General features: G+C 48.1%; 1 protein-coding gene across 1 annotated transcript in view; it reads left to right on the top strand.

Annotated features, from left to right (window-relative positions):
• Window positions 1-15486, top strand: part of LOC131269369 (uncharacterized) — a 57628-nt gene that overhangs the window by 21424 nt on the left and 20718 nt on the right. The window lies entirely within an intron of this gene.

Below are 15486 nucleotides of genomic sequence, written 5' to 3'. Positions count from 1 at the left end.
TAACCTACGTCAGCGAAGGAAAAATAGAAAATGACCTACGAGTCGGAGGCGACCGCACTGCGGGACCAAACGGTGGACAGAAGTTCATGTTGCGCATAAGTGATTTAATTTTGTCTGTTCTTGTTAAATGTTATTGTCTCATAGTCTAATGTTAGAAATGGAAAGTCAATCTCACTCTGCTTAACGTTGCGAACGATTGTGCGAAAGTTTCCACACTTTTATGTCCCCTTTAACGCATACTATCCCCTATAGTCCCTACACCTTTCGTTCAATTGACAATGAAAGGCAGCTTAGGGTTAGAAGAAAAAGCATTAGGATTTAGGAAGGAGCGTGTCAGAGATCGAGAAGAGAAACGAAAGAGTAAGATAGCAATTCGACATCCTGCTCTCTCAAGGCTTCAAGGTGGCTGTATTTCGTCCGTCGAAGGGTTTTCCGACTGTGTTCTAATGATTTACCGTTTTATTTCGTTTTGGTATTTTGATTTGTGTTGCAGGATATATTGTCTCCTTTAGCGAATTTTCCTCCCTGAATTCGACTTTGCTGTTTTGTTTCGTTGTTTGGATCATTGAGTTAGATTCTTCTCTCGATCTCTCGATTCGATCTTGGCACGCTTCGTAGATCGAACTAATCTCCGTGTGTGTGCGTGTGTGTGTGTCTTTTCTCCCCCAAAAAAACCCCCCGCTGATGTCTATTTTGCTCATCGGCTGTGCTCTCGCGGCGTGCTTTTCCTTTGGGGCCATCGCGATGGGGGGATGTTTCATCCCCCTTTCCACCCGCCTTTCCCTCCCCTTCTTCGTCGTGTGATCGGTGATCGCGCAAGGACCTAGGCCAGCGCGCACGGTGTTGGGTGTCTCGGTTCGGCGGCAGAATCGGGCGCCAGAACGAAAACAACTGCAACGCGCGCAACAACAAGTGGTGGTGTATCTTTTCTCCGTTTTTCCACGTTCCGTTTTTCCGTGTCCCGTGCGGCGGTGTGTTGTATTGCTGGCCCTTCAGTGGCGGAGAGTGGCGCAAAAATCTCCTAGTGTTTTTCTCTAGTGTGCACACGTTTTTTTAGACGAGTTTTCCACGTTTCCGTTTTTCACGTTATTTTTTTAAATTGTTTTCTGGTGGTCTTTCCAGTGTTTTCTGTAAGCCCGCTTACTACCAGGAGTTTGCTCATTTCCCTATCGCGGTGGCACGTTGTGTCCCAATCCCGATAGGGAGGATGAGCTTCTTCCTCCAGCATTTATTCTTTGTTCAACCCTTCACGATGGGGGGCTCCTCCTGGTGGGGTCTCAAACCGAATAAACCGAGGACTGGGAAAATCACCCGACGACATTGAGAAACAGTTCTTTTCGCCGGGAAAAGTTGGTGAAAAATTTCGCGTGCGTTTTCTTCATCACCGGGGGTGGTCCCGGTGGTGTGGGTGACGATCTGGTCTTTCCGTTCGTTTGTACCAGTGTGCCACAGAGGGTCGTCGAGCACGACGTATACGACGTTGGTACCACAAGATGTACGATTTATTTTGTTTTATAGCAAAAATTTCCCGGCCCAAAAACGTTTCGGAAAACGAGAGGATAACTAGAGGGGGGATGACCGCGAGCGGTGAGGCGAAAACCGTGCCGTGACCTTCCGATATTCTTGCCCGCTTTCCCTGTCATCATGGCGACGTTTTTTTTCCCTCCGCTCCCCGGGCTCTCAAGTGGCCCGCTTTTCCTCCTCCTCATCCTGTTTTCTTTTTCTCAATTCGGATTCGGAAGAAGCCGAAGGAAGTGGCGAGAGTGCGCTTGCAGGAATGAGTGCTACTGCGCTCGCCTTCCCCCGGGGTGGTTCCATATGAACGAGTGGGAAGGAAAATGGGGTGCGTGTGTGTGTGTGTGAGAGGAAGTTTGGCAAAGAGCGTCGGCGCGAAATGCGCGAGTGACAGTCTCCCAGCGAGATTTAAAAAAAAACCACACAGTCCCACCTGGTTTCATTTACTCGAACGAGAACTCAACCGCTCTTCATCACCACCGCTATACACCCCCTCCCCATTGACAAGAAGATGCTGCGCATACGCAATAATTCGTGCGTGCGTCGCTGATCGGGAAATTCGCGGTCCCCGCGAAGCCAAAAAGGAGGCCAAAGGTGTGTGTGTGTGTGTGCGCGAGATGCAAAAGAGCGTGGAGAGAGAGATCTAGCGACAGTGAGAACCAACGATCGTTTTTCATGTTGCGTTTTTCTTATTCCAGGAGATTGTTGGAAAAGCGTAAAAAAAACCGCTGGAGATGATGAGTGGAAAATGCATCATTCCAACGACATGTTAATTAGCAAAAATCTTGTAAACGAATGGAGGGAAAGGATGCCCCAAGAACCAAGGCATTCTAGGGCGGCATTCTGACGAACCTTGCATGTGGAAGTAATTAGCTATCGTTTCTAATTATCGAGAGAAAAAACAGTGGGAAAAATCCTGGGAAAATGGTAACCAGCTTCCGGCAACTGGGGGGGTTAAGTGGACCGTGAAAAGGAGGACTCCTCCAACCCCGCCGCCGTTGTTCTGGAGAGCTCGGCACCTCGAGCCCTTCTTTTGGAAAAGCTATACGAATGGTAAACTCCTCCATATACGTAACAATTCGGCGGATGAGAGGCTTTCCTGATCTCTCACCCCGGACATGCACACTCCACCAGGTGGGAAGGGGGAGTGGGGAGTGGCGATTTCCTCACCCCCGTCCATGTATTCCGGTGGAGATATAGCATTTTGGAGCGAGAGGAAACAACGTTCGTCGATTGACGGAGCCGATGATTCATGGTTTAGTGGGGGAAGAGGACGAGAAACTGGAGCTGCAAGGGGGGGATGCAATGGTTTGCATTTTCCTCTCCCTGGTTTTGGGTACCACTACTGCTGTTTACCAACCGTTTGGAACCATGTCATTCTGAGCTAGAGAGAAAGTATGAGGAAGCAGAGTGTTTGAGCGGAGTAGGGAAAATGCATGGACACAGGAGGAGACGCTCGATGCACTACGCGGCGGAAGCGGGGGGGAGAGGTCATGTGTAGCCGAGAGTGCAGCTTCGGTACGGAGCCGGCGGCTTCGTCGGCCATGCACCGACCGATTGTTGATCAGATCGCATCAGGTCAGGTTCTTGGGCTGTTCTGCTCTTCCCAGACACAGCAGTGTTGAGACGCCGCGATCTCGGCGAAGAAGTTCTCCCCGGGGCGAAGAAGCAGGTGGTGGTAGGCTTGCTAGGTCCTATCGCAGCGCGAGTGCTTCACTTTGTGTCCGTGCCTCGGCGAGGACAGTCTTGCCTCTCGAGAAGTCTCTTCCGGTTCGCGGAGTCCTTAGGTGTTTTGCGGTTCAAGAAGTTCTAGTACTACTCTCCAGCGATTGGAGAAGTTTTCTCGGAGTTTCTTCCTTGTTCACCGATCAAACAATACTCGAGCAACTCAAGCAAGCGGGGCTAGATCCGGAAAAAAACCCCTCGTGTGGGTTCCGGCCAGCCCGGCATAACCGATTAAAACCCTAGCGTCCTAAACCAACAAAAAGGAACGTTCAGTAATTCTCAGTGAAAGCCAATCGTTTTTGGAAGTCGGTCGCGGTTTTAGAGTTTGAATTGTGCTTTTGTGTGCGGTGTTGTGGTGCCTTTGTTTTTCCTGTACCTGCGGTTCCGGATCGTCGCATCCGTCGTGTGGAGTGGTGTCAACCGCGCGGAGAGTTGGACAGCGGAGAATGTCAACCGTCGGCGTACAGCAAACTACGGCTAACTCGACCAGCAGTTCCATCGCTGTAAATATAGTACATTTACATACCAAACATTCCCAACCACCACCATCCCCACCCAAAAAAAAAAAACAAAAAACACCTCACTGCAAGCAACTTCCTCCCGCGTCGGGCGAATCAAGGATCAAGACTCCACTCCTTTCAACATATACGCAATCAACCGGTTCGAGTCCGTGTTCGCAGTTCCTCAACCTGATGAAACCTCCGAAAGAACTCTCCGATCCTGAGGTGTTGTCCGAGGCGAGAGCAAGTGATTTAAACCACGAGTCAGGCTTAAGTTAACGTTGAACAATCCGCAGGCCAAAGGAAATATTTCAGGATATAACCAGATATTATTAAAAAAAATAAAGTAAGACGCAATCTTAGAGTATCCTAGGTTGAGTCTTTCTGCAGATTTAAAGATTTTAATCCCAATCCCCCAAAAATACGTCAAACATGCAGGTATCTCCTTCAATATTTTCAAAATTGACTGAACTAGTGTCCACTCCACTTTAATAATATTTTCCTACCCTATTTCAATGTTAATCTCTTTTTCTTACGTTTTTGCCATCGAACGTACTTTTGGACCCAAGATTAGTGATCGTTTTGGAAACATTTGTCTAAAACTTCAACACTCAAAAACTGGACTTTTATTTTACGGTGGGTGGTAGGAACCTTCCGGTACCAGATATGAAAGATTTGTCAGGTCATCTATAGGTGAGATTCATTCATATGTATCTTTCACCTAAGACTCAATCAGATTGATTCATCAATCTTTTGGAGTTCGAATCTTAAAACATTAATTAATCTTTTGAAACCTTCTTGAATCATCATGAATCTTTCATGATTCTTTCTTTGGCATGGATGGGACCAGAAAGAAAGGAGCATCTCTTCCCATGTTCTGAGCTTTACGTTTCGATTTTTTTAACATGATTAATGAATCTTTAAGAATCATGGATCCTCCATTATAAAACTCCTGAATCTCGAAGACAAAGCAAAAAGTCAGATTCATGAATTTGCATCGGATTCACACAACTCTAGTTCTGACTGATTTGCTAAGGGTGTAACGACGCCATGGTCGATTTCAGTCTTCAGGTTTTGGAAGATGGTAGGAATCTTCTCGTATAAATATGAAACATTTGTCAGTCAGAACTTCGGCTAGAATTTGAAGTGGTAAAGTGTAACATTTTACGTGTAGTTATTTAAGGCAGGTTCTTTTGTGGAAGCAGGTAACAGCAGTCGAGGACTTCAGTATATAGAAGTCTAGATGTTGTTGATTAAGGTGTAGTTATTCTAAAAGGATTGTGGTAGTCTTTGACGATATATGTCTAGATAATCTGGAACTCTGGAGATGCGGGACATTTGCGGTTGATTGGAGTGTTGCCATCTTGTTGCGTTCGCCAACAATCATCTCCACCCCCAGCCTGTTCAGGCCGAGTTGGTCTTATGATTCTTTCTCTTCTTTTTCTTCTTCCCTCGCCCCTCGTCCACGATCTGTTTGATCGGATCTGCCTTTTGAAAATTCTGATGCTGCTTATATCTCCCGCTCAACCCCCCCTTCCAACACCCACACACACACACACTCATCGCGATAGCAGCAGTATGGGGAAGCGAAAAAGTTCACCAACGGCCGGGCTGCCGGCAGCAAAAAGGAGCACCGCGAAAACCACCACCCAGACAGCAACGGTACCACCATCTCTTCATACCCCTCTGCTCCCACAGTAGTAGTAGGCGCCTCGTCCAATGGGCGCAAGCACACCGCACCATCGCCACCAGCTTCCGCCAACGCTACCTCGGCCCCCGTTGCCGGAGCCGGACGACCCGGAGCCCTCCTGCGGGATCGCAACAAGCGCTCCAAGTCCCCGCCCCGCTCGTCCGGTTCCGGCAGCTCGCCTTCCGGCCGAACCAATGGCGATGGTGGTGGCGATGGTGCGGCGGGGGCGCCCGTCGGAAATGGGACCTCTACCACCACCACCACCACCGCACCCGTCCCCGCCACCGCCACCCCCACCGCCGTGCCCTCGACGATCCGGGGCAGTGGGCCTAACGGCGAGCTGACGCTCAAGGACATCCCGGTGTCGGGCATCTCGTTCCAGGAGATTTTCAAACCGGACCATGAGGGACCGCCGACCACGCAGGTCATCATCTACAAGCCCAAGTCCGGCAAGGGTCAACCGACGGCGAAAGTGATCGTCACGAAGGTTTTTAGCTCTCTTCTTCTTCACCCCCTCTCCGTCGTGTGTTTTTTTTTTGGTTTGTGTGGTTTTTATTTCCGTTGGTTTTCCGTGACTACCAGCACACACACTCCACTCCAGCCCTCCTCTACCAAGAGCAGAGCAACCGTCGTGTTGTTGTATGTTTTCCATCCCCCCCCATGTTGGTCGTTCACTTGTTCTTCGCCACTTTCGTTTCCACTTTTGATGTTTTCGTGCGTATCCTTGTTATCGATTTTTCCAGTTTTGTTTTCCAATCAACCACATTCACAAGCAACCGGATCATCAAGCAAACCACTGTGCATCGAAACAGTATTTTAAGGTTCCTAAAGGAGGTTGGTCACACCGAAATACGGTATTTGGAATTGCTTATGTAAAGAAACAACTTCGACTTTTCGTTTGATCTGTCTTATCGTGTTCACCTTCATCGAGCGCTTCGATCTTGGGTTACCTTTTCTTTTGGTGCAATTACTCACCACCTACAAAGCCTTGCACTAAACACCCTTTAGTGCGTGAAAAAGCGCGTGACTGTCTCCCACCATTTACGTCAACACCTTCGCGTTGGTCCTTCAATGGTCGCCTTCCTCTAAAGAGTTGAGAAAAGCGGAAGGTTTTAACCTGACTCTCACTGAGTTGTGATCAGCGAGGATACCGTGTAGAGGGTGACCCTTACCCAAGCGTCCTCTTCTTGGCAGTGGGCCACCTGAGCTATCTAGCTTTCGTGCCTGATGGCGTTAGGCTAACGGTTTTGTTTGGGAGCCTTGATCAAACTCGATGGTCCTAGAGAAAGTCTCGTCATCTTGTATTCGTTCTCCTACAGCATCCTATACGATCGTTTAATAAATTGCACATAAAATGAGGGATTAGCCGCTAATGCGTTTCTAAACAACGCAATGGAAAAGCGTCTGTCGACAAACGGGGCGCCATTTAAAACCCGTTTCAGGGATCTTGATTTACGTCTTGGCGAAAAGCATTCCGACGTTGAGTACATCCCGGAATGGTTTAAATTTAGGAGTGAGCGAGAAGAGACCAGCTCTATCAATTCTTCCCACCAGTCTTTGCGCATATATAGTTGAAGATGTGAAATATGGAACTCGTAAAACAACTCTTTCCTCGTGGCAAGCGAGGAGGAAAATAGATTCATCCATTGAAGGGCCGAAGTGGGTTAGATCTTTTACGACTTTTCTATCGTTTCCATATAGCTTTCTTCCGGCTCCGTAGGCGTTTGTCTTCGGACGCAAACATTCCGAACATCTTTACGCCTGTGAATGCAAAAATGCATCGTTCCCTCTGACCATCTCCGAGAAAGGATGCCTTGCATAATTGAGACCAGTTTTTTACGGCCGATGGTGCGGAAAAGCGCTCGCCCAGCAGACTTGGCCGGATGTTGATACTTCCTCCTGTGGGTTGTGCATCAGCTCGCCGTCGCATTGTGTTGGCGTGGCACTGTTTTAAAATCAACGATCCATAATTAGACCGCGACTACTGCAACGGAAAACTAGTGAGGCCTTTTTTCTGTGTCTTTCCAGTGCGCACCGAATGTAGGTGTGTTGACTTTTGACGGATGTGCAGCTCAAAAGCAGCCTCGCGTTGAATGAAAATTAAAACATACACTCCTCCAACATAAAGCGAAACTCCGCCGGAAAATAAACACGCTCGCCGGTTCGAAAGATGGATCAACATTCAGCTCAGCTAAGAAACAAACAGCGAGAAAGTCTCTTGTTCTTAAATTAATCCCACCTGTAACAAGAAAACCGAGTGCATCGCCGACTTGGAAAAACTTCCTGTGCACGTGTTTGGGCGAATCAAAGGAACATTTTTAAATTCAACCAACGCACAGCGACCAACTCCACGTAGTTGAAACAACAACTAGCTTCAAAGAGAACAACCCCATTCGTGCCACGCAGTGGTGGCGACTTTTGCAGTCTATTTTCGTACGAGCCTCCTCTTCTTTTTTGCCAAAGTGGGGGTTTGGAAATTATGAAAAACTGCACTGGAAGCTGCACATGTGTTCCCATTTCAGGCCCGATTTCCAACGACACCACACGATGGTTACGAAAAGCGAAGCCACCACACAGTAGCTTAAATGAAGGAAAAAAATAACACGAACGGAAAAAGGGGTTTGAGGGGAACGAAACATTTTTCCCAACGATGACTTTTGCGAGTTACGTACCAGTTACTTATTTCGCAGCCAAATTTAACCACTTCGGATTTATGTTCTCTTGTTCTAGAATCGCTGTTGGTTGTCCATGTTTTTCGAAGATTACAACTGTGTCGACCGTTAGCAAATTTGTGCCAATTTGCGGTTCGTTGCCCTCCAATTACGAGTGCAATAATATTTGTTAACTTCCCCATCGACATGCTTTTCGAATTCTTTGGGATTCTAATGTTCTTTTTTTATTCAGTATAGCATACAGATAAAGGTTTCAAAATAATGTTCAGTGAATTTAAAAAGGTCACTGATTGGATTCCAAAATTGAATTCCATCGTTGACAATTATCTCTTCTTATCTTATTCATTGAAAACTAACTAACTTTGTTAAACAAATGCAGATTAATATATTTTATAACCTGCTAAAAACCTTACGTTGAAACTTTGAAAGTCCATAAAAGGATTATTCGGTTGCTATAAAAATAGCGCATAGTTTCACGAATTAAAAACGACTAGAGTTTTGGAGGTATTAAAAGAGCTGTTAAAATGCATGAATGATGTTTCATACAAATACATTTAAAGTGAACTTTGTCCACAATAGCATAAGTACTGCCAAAGATATCAGAAATTGAAGTTTTCTATTAATTTAATGAAAGTTGTGTAAACGTTCCTTAAAAAAATACTTAAACTTAAAATAATGATAAATGAAGCTATAAGAAGGGCTAAACAAAGTACAAATTTTAAAGATTAAATAATAAAAACTAAAAAGTATATAAGAGTATATAAAATATAAAAAAAAAGTATAAGATATAAAAAAAAATATAAGAGTATTTTGTTAGTTCGGAAGTAGTACTTCTGAATTTTGTTTTTAAAAAAAATGTATTTGGTCTTGGAGCAAGCAAACGCAGTTAATTAGCGTGACTACCTTCTTCACTAGTTGTAACGCCCCATGTTTTCCTCGGAAAATCTAATCAGCCGACAAAGCAAAATTGGACAACTTTTTTTTTTGTGCAACACCCCCTTTCGGAAAGGATCGAGTTGCAAAATTTCAACAATCGATTCGCTGAGGGTGGAAAACCAAGGAAAGCAAAATCCTGCTCTTGCGTCCTCCAAGTCTTTTCGTTTTTCGGTCGTTACCATAACGCTCGGTCGACGCACTCTTCCAACCGTTTACGACGTTGGTTTGTTGGTTTTAAGATTTTAGTAAAAATTTTGATTCCTCCTGTTCGCTTGTGGTTTGGTTGTTCTGTTCTTTGTCCTATCGTGGCGTCGTCATGGTTGTTGCATCAAGCTGCAGCTGCATGTATCGGTTCGCTGAGGACGAAAATAACGCCCTCTTTTCTTTTACGGCATATGCAAAAAAACACACAATGTGCACCGAGGGTTCCGGTCCGTCCCAGGACCGTGCTTGGGAGTCGCATGTCGTCCGGCTGATCGAGGCCATCCTTTAAGCGGATCTCCACTTGTGTGTACAACTCTAATCATGTGCCAGCGATAATTTACGACCCATGCGTCGTCCGTGGCGTCGTCTATATCGAAAACCCATGTACACTCCAGTCTGCTTCGGCGCCTGCTTCCTGTGTAAGCATCCACGATCGACGTCTCTTGCTCATATGCGGCACCCATCACCATCATCGCAACAGCGTTGACGATCGGTATGGTTCAAAATTAAATATAAACACGTTTTACTACCTTTTCGCTGCAAGAGGCTCGTCGTCGACGTTCTCGAAAATCCGTTGACGGATGGCGCACCCCGGGATCGATTGGAGCCGCATCATCACCATCATGGTTAGGGGGGGGTACTTCATCCGTTTAACGTTTAACTGTTTGCAGATGTTTTGTTTGTGCTACGAGTTGCCGTTACGGTCTAAAATATTCCCCACTGTTGCACAATCGTCGCGCAAACGAAGCACTTCTGCCGAAAAAGACATTCGCTGGGATGGAAATGTGTCGATGTTCACCCAATACCGTCCACCTATCCTGCTTACAGACTCGTTACAGGACAATTCATCTTTTATTCTTAGCCCTCGATGAAATACGAGGCCAGTTTTAGCGCTTCTCTTTGTTTTCGAATTTTAAAAAGTGTCGATTTGAGGATCACGTTTATACGATTGCCTTCACAACTGTGACGACTTCATGCTGAGAGTTGATAATAATTGTTTGTTGTTGTTCTTCGTCCCACCTGTGGATCCTCAAGGTTAAATCGCTCTCTACCACTTCTGAGCATTTCTGCTACGTCAGATCTCAGAGCTTCCTATTGTCCATGGAGGTGATGTTGGAGAAATCAATTTGATCATCAGGTTCTTTCTGTGTTGATGTCGGAGCAGTGGAGCCACTTAGAAGGTCGTATGGGTTTATAACCGGATTCGGAACGATACAACTCCGGCTGCATTTGGGTACGATTCAGGATCAACTCCTGATTCCGGATGCGGCTTTAAAAAAGTCGGACTCAGAATAGTTTCGTGAATCCTTTCTGGAGTTCTCACCATTACCTTGTAGGTCACCTTAAACGTTAGATGGGCATGGATTAAAGGAACGGTTAAGGAGTCTAATTGAAGACAGAAGGGCCACAACTTTTGAGGCGGGAACATTTTTTAGGAAAAACATCCTTAGCGTTACATCCGGTGCGGGTGTGTGGGTGCGTGTGAATTTACTACCTCCGAAAAGAGGTTCCTCTCGGACTTTGGTATATGGTGTCGTGTATGTTGAAGAGACGATACGAGGTGTGATAATATTTCATTCCATTTGTTTTTGTACTGTGGCTTCCTCTCCGCCGGGAGGGGGGCAAAACTCGAATCGATTCACTCATAAGCAGACTCAACAACCACGACAACCCCGTCAGCCCCGCCAGCCTAAGCAGCCGCCGCCACCCAGTCAACAGCAGGGGCAGCCGGCGGACAGTGGTGTTATACAAAGCGGTGGTGCAAACCACACCCTGGTATCAGCAGTATTGAACTTTGAAGTGCCGGTGCAAGTATCGCCGGGAGTGATCCAATGGGCATCGGTAACTAGTGTTGACAGTGTTGGAGACAGTGCCGGCACGACCGCGGCAGGTCACAGCGGCAGTTATGCACCTAACGTTAGTGCGACGCCACAACAAGCGGGTAGCAGCAGCTACACTAACGTTGGCATCCAGCGTGAGCCACCCCCGTGGAACCATGTCTGGCAGAGAGATGTCGCGAATGCGCAAGTGATGCGATATCCGGCGCCCTTTGCGCCACCGGTAAGCAACACGCAACATAACGTTGATTTACTACGAGCGGACCGCCGTTCCCAACTCCTGGTAGAGCAAGCGCAAGCGCAAGCTCCTGAACCCAACAATCGTGAAGGTCAACAATTTGGACAGCCATCGCGTTTAGAATCGGAGTATGTGCCAGAGGTTCACCAAACAATCGATCTATCAGTTCGGCGTCAACCAGTTGAAAGAGGACCACCCCGAGGTCTTCAGGAAGCGCCGCAAACAGCAAGATTGCAACAAGCGGTTCCGCAGCAGGAGGTGCGAACACATGATTTAATTATTCGAAACGCATACTCACATCTTACCGAGATTCATCAGCTAGAGCATTTTCAGCTACAGAACGATTTGCGACAATTTTGGCGACTGTTTCCAATATCTGAAGAAGCGCAAGACCATCACAATCATCGCATGCAGCACGAGCTGCTCTCTATCCAGCAGAACGATTTGCTGGAACTTCGGCAACAAAGAGAGCAAGTGGAGTATCAAGAGCGGCAACACCAGCAATATCTGCATCGGCAACATCAGCAACTGATGCAGCAAGGTCAGTTGGATCTGCACCGACAACAGGAGCAATACCAATTCTACCTACAACAGCAGCAAGCTGGTCTTCTACAACGGCAAGCATTGCATGCACTGTTGCCGAGTGAAACTCACACGCAAAATCAGTTACAACTGCAACTGGAGCAACAGCAGCAGTATCAACAGGAGATACAGCAACTTCAAGCGGAACATCTAAAAAAGCAGGAAGAAAAAATACGGCGCCAACAGCGCCAACGGCAACAACGTCAGGTGCAGAAGCAAAAACAGCAGCTTCAGCTTCATAACCAGCTAGAACAACAACAACAGCAGCTACAGCAATTGCAGGAGTTGAGAATCCAAGAGGAGCTGCAACATCAACAGCAGCTTCAGCAACAACAACAGCAACAGCTGCAAGAACAGCTGTTGGAACAACAACAGGGGATACGGCTCCAACAGAACCTTTTACACCAACAGCAGCTCCAACAACAGCAGCAACTGCTAGAACAGCAACAGTTGGAGCAACAACGGCAGCAGCAGCTGGAGCAACAGCAGCAGCAACAGCTGGAGCAACAACAACAGCAACAACTGGAGCAACAACAACAGCAACAACAACAGCAACAGCTGCAAGAACAACTGTTGAAGTTGAAGCAACAACAGGCTCGACAGCAACAGCAGATTCGTCTCCAACAGGACGTTCTACACCAGCAGCGGCTCCAACAACAGCAGCAACTGCAAGACCAGCAGCAGCTGGAGCAAGAACAGCAGCAGCTGGAGCAAGAACAGCGCCAGCTGGAGCAACAACAGCAACAAGAGCAACAACAAAAGCAGCAGCTGCAAGAACAGCTGTTGGAGCAACAACAGGCTCGGCAGCAACAGGAGTTTTGGCTTCAACAGGACCTTCTACACCAGCAGCAGCTCCAACAACAGCAGCAACTGCAAGAACAGCAGCAGCTGGAGCAACAACAACAGCAGCAGCTGCAAGAACAGCTGTTGGAGCAACAACAACAGCAGCATCTGCAAGAACAGCTGTTGGAGCAACAACAACAGCATCAGCTGCAAGAACAGCTGTTGGAGCAACAACAACAGCAGCTGCAAGAACAGCTGTTGGAGCAACAACAACAGCAGCAGCTGCAAAAACAGCTACACCACCAGCAGCTCAAACAACAGCAGCAGCAACTGGAGCAACAACAGCATCTGCTGGGGCAACAACAGCACCAGCTGGAGCAACAACAACTGCAGCAGCCTCACGAACAACTGCAGTCACTGCACGGACTTCAGTCTTACCAAGAAGAACTCGAAGAACACATTAGGCTGGAATTGTTGCATATAGAGCAGGAGGAACAACGGAGACTGCGAGAACAGCAGGAGCAGCAACAGAAACAACAACAGGAGCAAGAGCAGCTAAAGAAGCAACAACAGGGGCAAGCGGCTCTGCAACAGCAGAGTGCTGAGGTCCAGCAAAGACAACAACAGCAACAAAAATCACATACAAACAAGCGGAAGCAAAGGCAGCCGCGACGGCAAAATCCATCTTTGCAGCAGGAGCAGGAGATACAGCATCTACAACTGGTTCAGGGGCAGCAACTGCTCCTAATACAACAGCAGCCACAGCAGGGTAGGGAAAATAGGCAGTATTTTGAAACACAACAGCAGGAAGAACGGGACAAAGAACAGCATAAACAATTATTCCAGGATCAGCAACAGCTTCTACAACACCAACATCAGCGGGAAAGGCAAGATATTGAACAACAACAGCAGGCAGAACGGGACCAGCAGCAGCAGCAAGAGGAACAGAGAAACCAACAACTGCAGCAAGTACTAGAATCGCATATTTCTACCACAATATCTGTAGAACTCTCAACTACGGTTCCACCCGTATCACTTTCGTCCTCCAGCACAGCTACCAACATGGAAACCAATATGCGTCACGAATCTAGGCATCAGCAGCAGCCGCAGCAGCAGCAGCAGCAGCAGCAGCAGCAGCAGCAACAGCAACAGCAACTGCAGCAGCAACTGCAGCAGCAACAACAACAGCAGCAGCAGCAGCAGCAGCAGACGCAGGAACAGCAACAACAACAGCAACAACAACAACAACAGCAACAACAACAGAAACAGCAAGAACAACAACAGCAGCAACAACAACAAAAACAACAACAGCAACAACAGCAACAGCTACAACAACAGGTACAACAGCAACAGCAACAACAACAGCTACAACAGCAACAGCAACAGCAACAGAAACAGCAGCAGCAGCTACAGACATCTCATCAAACGGCGCAGACTCAGAGAGTGGAGGATATGTACTCGGCTGATATAGATTTCATGAGCAACTACGTGAAGAATCTGCCAGACTATGGTGGTGGCGATGCGGCACCAAGACGAACACAGCTGCCGACGGTGCCCTTACCTCCACAACAGTCAGCGGCGTATCCACCAATCACCACCAACTACCGGCAGCACTACGTCAACGATCCGTACTATCAATACTACGACGACGTAACGGGTGTGCAGCGTTTTTACCCAATGTTCAAGTCAAACTCATATCACGCCTATCCGTATGCCGGACTGGAGGAGCAGCAGGCAGCTCCCCTCGACTACTCCCGGTACGCATTCGTTGCGCCGCCGGCAGCGCGTCACATCTCGGATGTGGTAGCACCAACAACGTCGGTACCATCATCTTCGTCGCCTTCCACGATGGCACTAGAGCACCAGCTGCAACGGGCCAGCTTGAGGTCACAACCCTCCACCAACTATGCAACGGGCTCATCAGCCCCGCTGTATCAAGATCCTCGAAACATTGGTGTACCACCATCGGCGACATTCTCGTCAGCAGAACAGCTAAATCAGCTACAGCGCTCTAGCTCCAGAACACAACCGTTCGCATCCGGTGTCGGTGGACACAGCCTGCAAGGACCTAGCGAACCGCAGGAATCACTTGACTTTCGCCTCAACAGTGGCACCCGATCGTCAACGATGGCGAACCAGCGATCTGGCTCTAGAAGTCAGTACTCCTCGTCAACGTCGTCCGCCCCCTCATGCACGGTGACTTCTGGGGCGCTGGCGTTTGCAACGTCCAGTTCGCGACCAACTCCATCGTTCGGGCAAAGTAGAGCCACTAATGGGTCACCTAATGTTAGTGAAGGGCGTAGCCAACATCCATCACTCGATGCGCCGGTTGTTGTGCCCGGTTCAGTTGAATCGTCGTTGCCGCCGACGGCCTCCAATCACATCACCACCAGCTGCTCGTCGGACCACCATCCACTCTCCGTGCACAATTCTTCCGTGTATGCTGGTCTACAGCTGAGACAGTACCAGCGCGAACAGCAGTCCCAAGCCGCCAAGCAGCAATCGTCGATGAGCCGGTTCTGGCAGGAGACCACGTCGAATCGACCAACCGGACCGCCATGGAGGATCGGCTGGGACTACAACCGGATCATTACGCGCAGCCGCAAGGATGTCCACAACAGCATCAACGAGTACAAGAAGAACGTCACCAGCACGCCGCACGGCGCGATCTGCGGTGCTGATGGTACCGCAACGGGGGGCCAATCACCCGCATCGTCGTCGACGTCGTCGTCCTCTTCGTTGTCGATAGGCTCGAGGACGAACATGGACGCGGTGTGCGGAGGCAGCGCAGGTCCCGAGCCGC

This window comes from Anopheles coustani, chromosome X (genome assembly GCF_943734705.1).
Source record: "Anopheles coustani chromosome X, idAnoCousDA_361_x.2, whole genome shotgun sequence".
NCBI lineage: Eukaryota > Metazoa > Arthropoda > Insecta > Diptera > Culicidae > Anopheles > Anopheles coustani.
The sequence above is the reverse complement of the archived record's forward strand: the minus strand, read 5'-3'. Positions and strand labels throughout refer to the sequence as shown.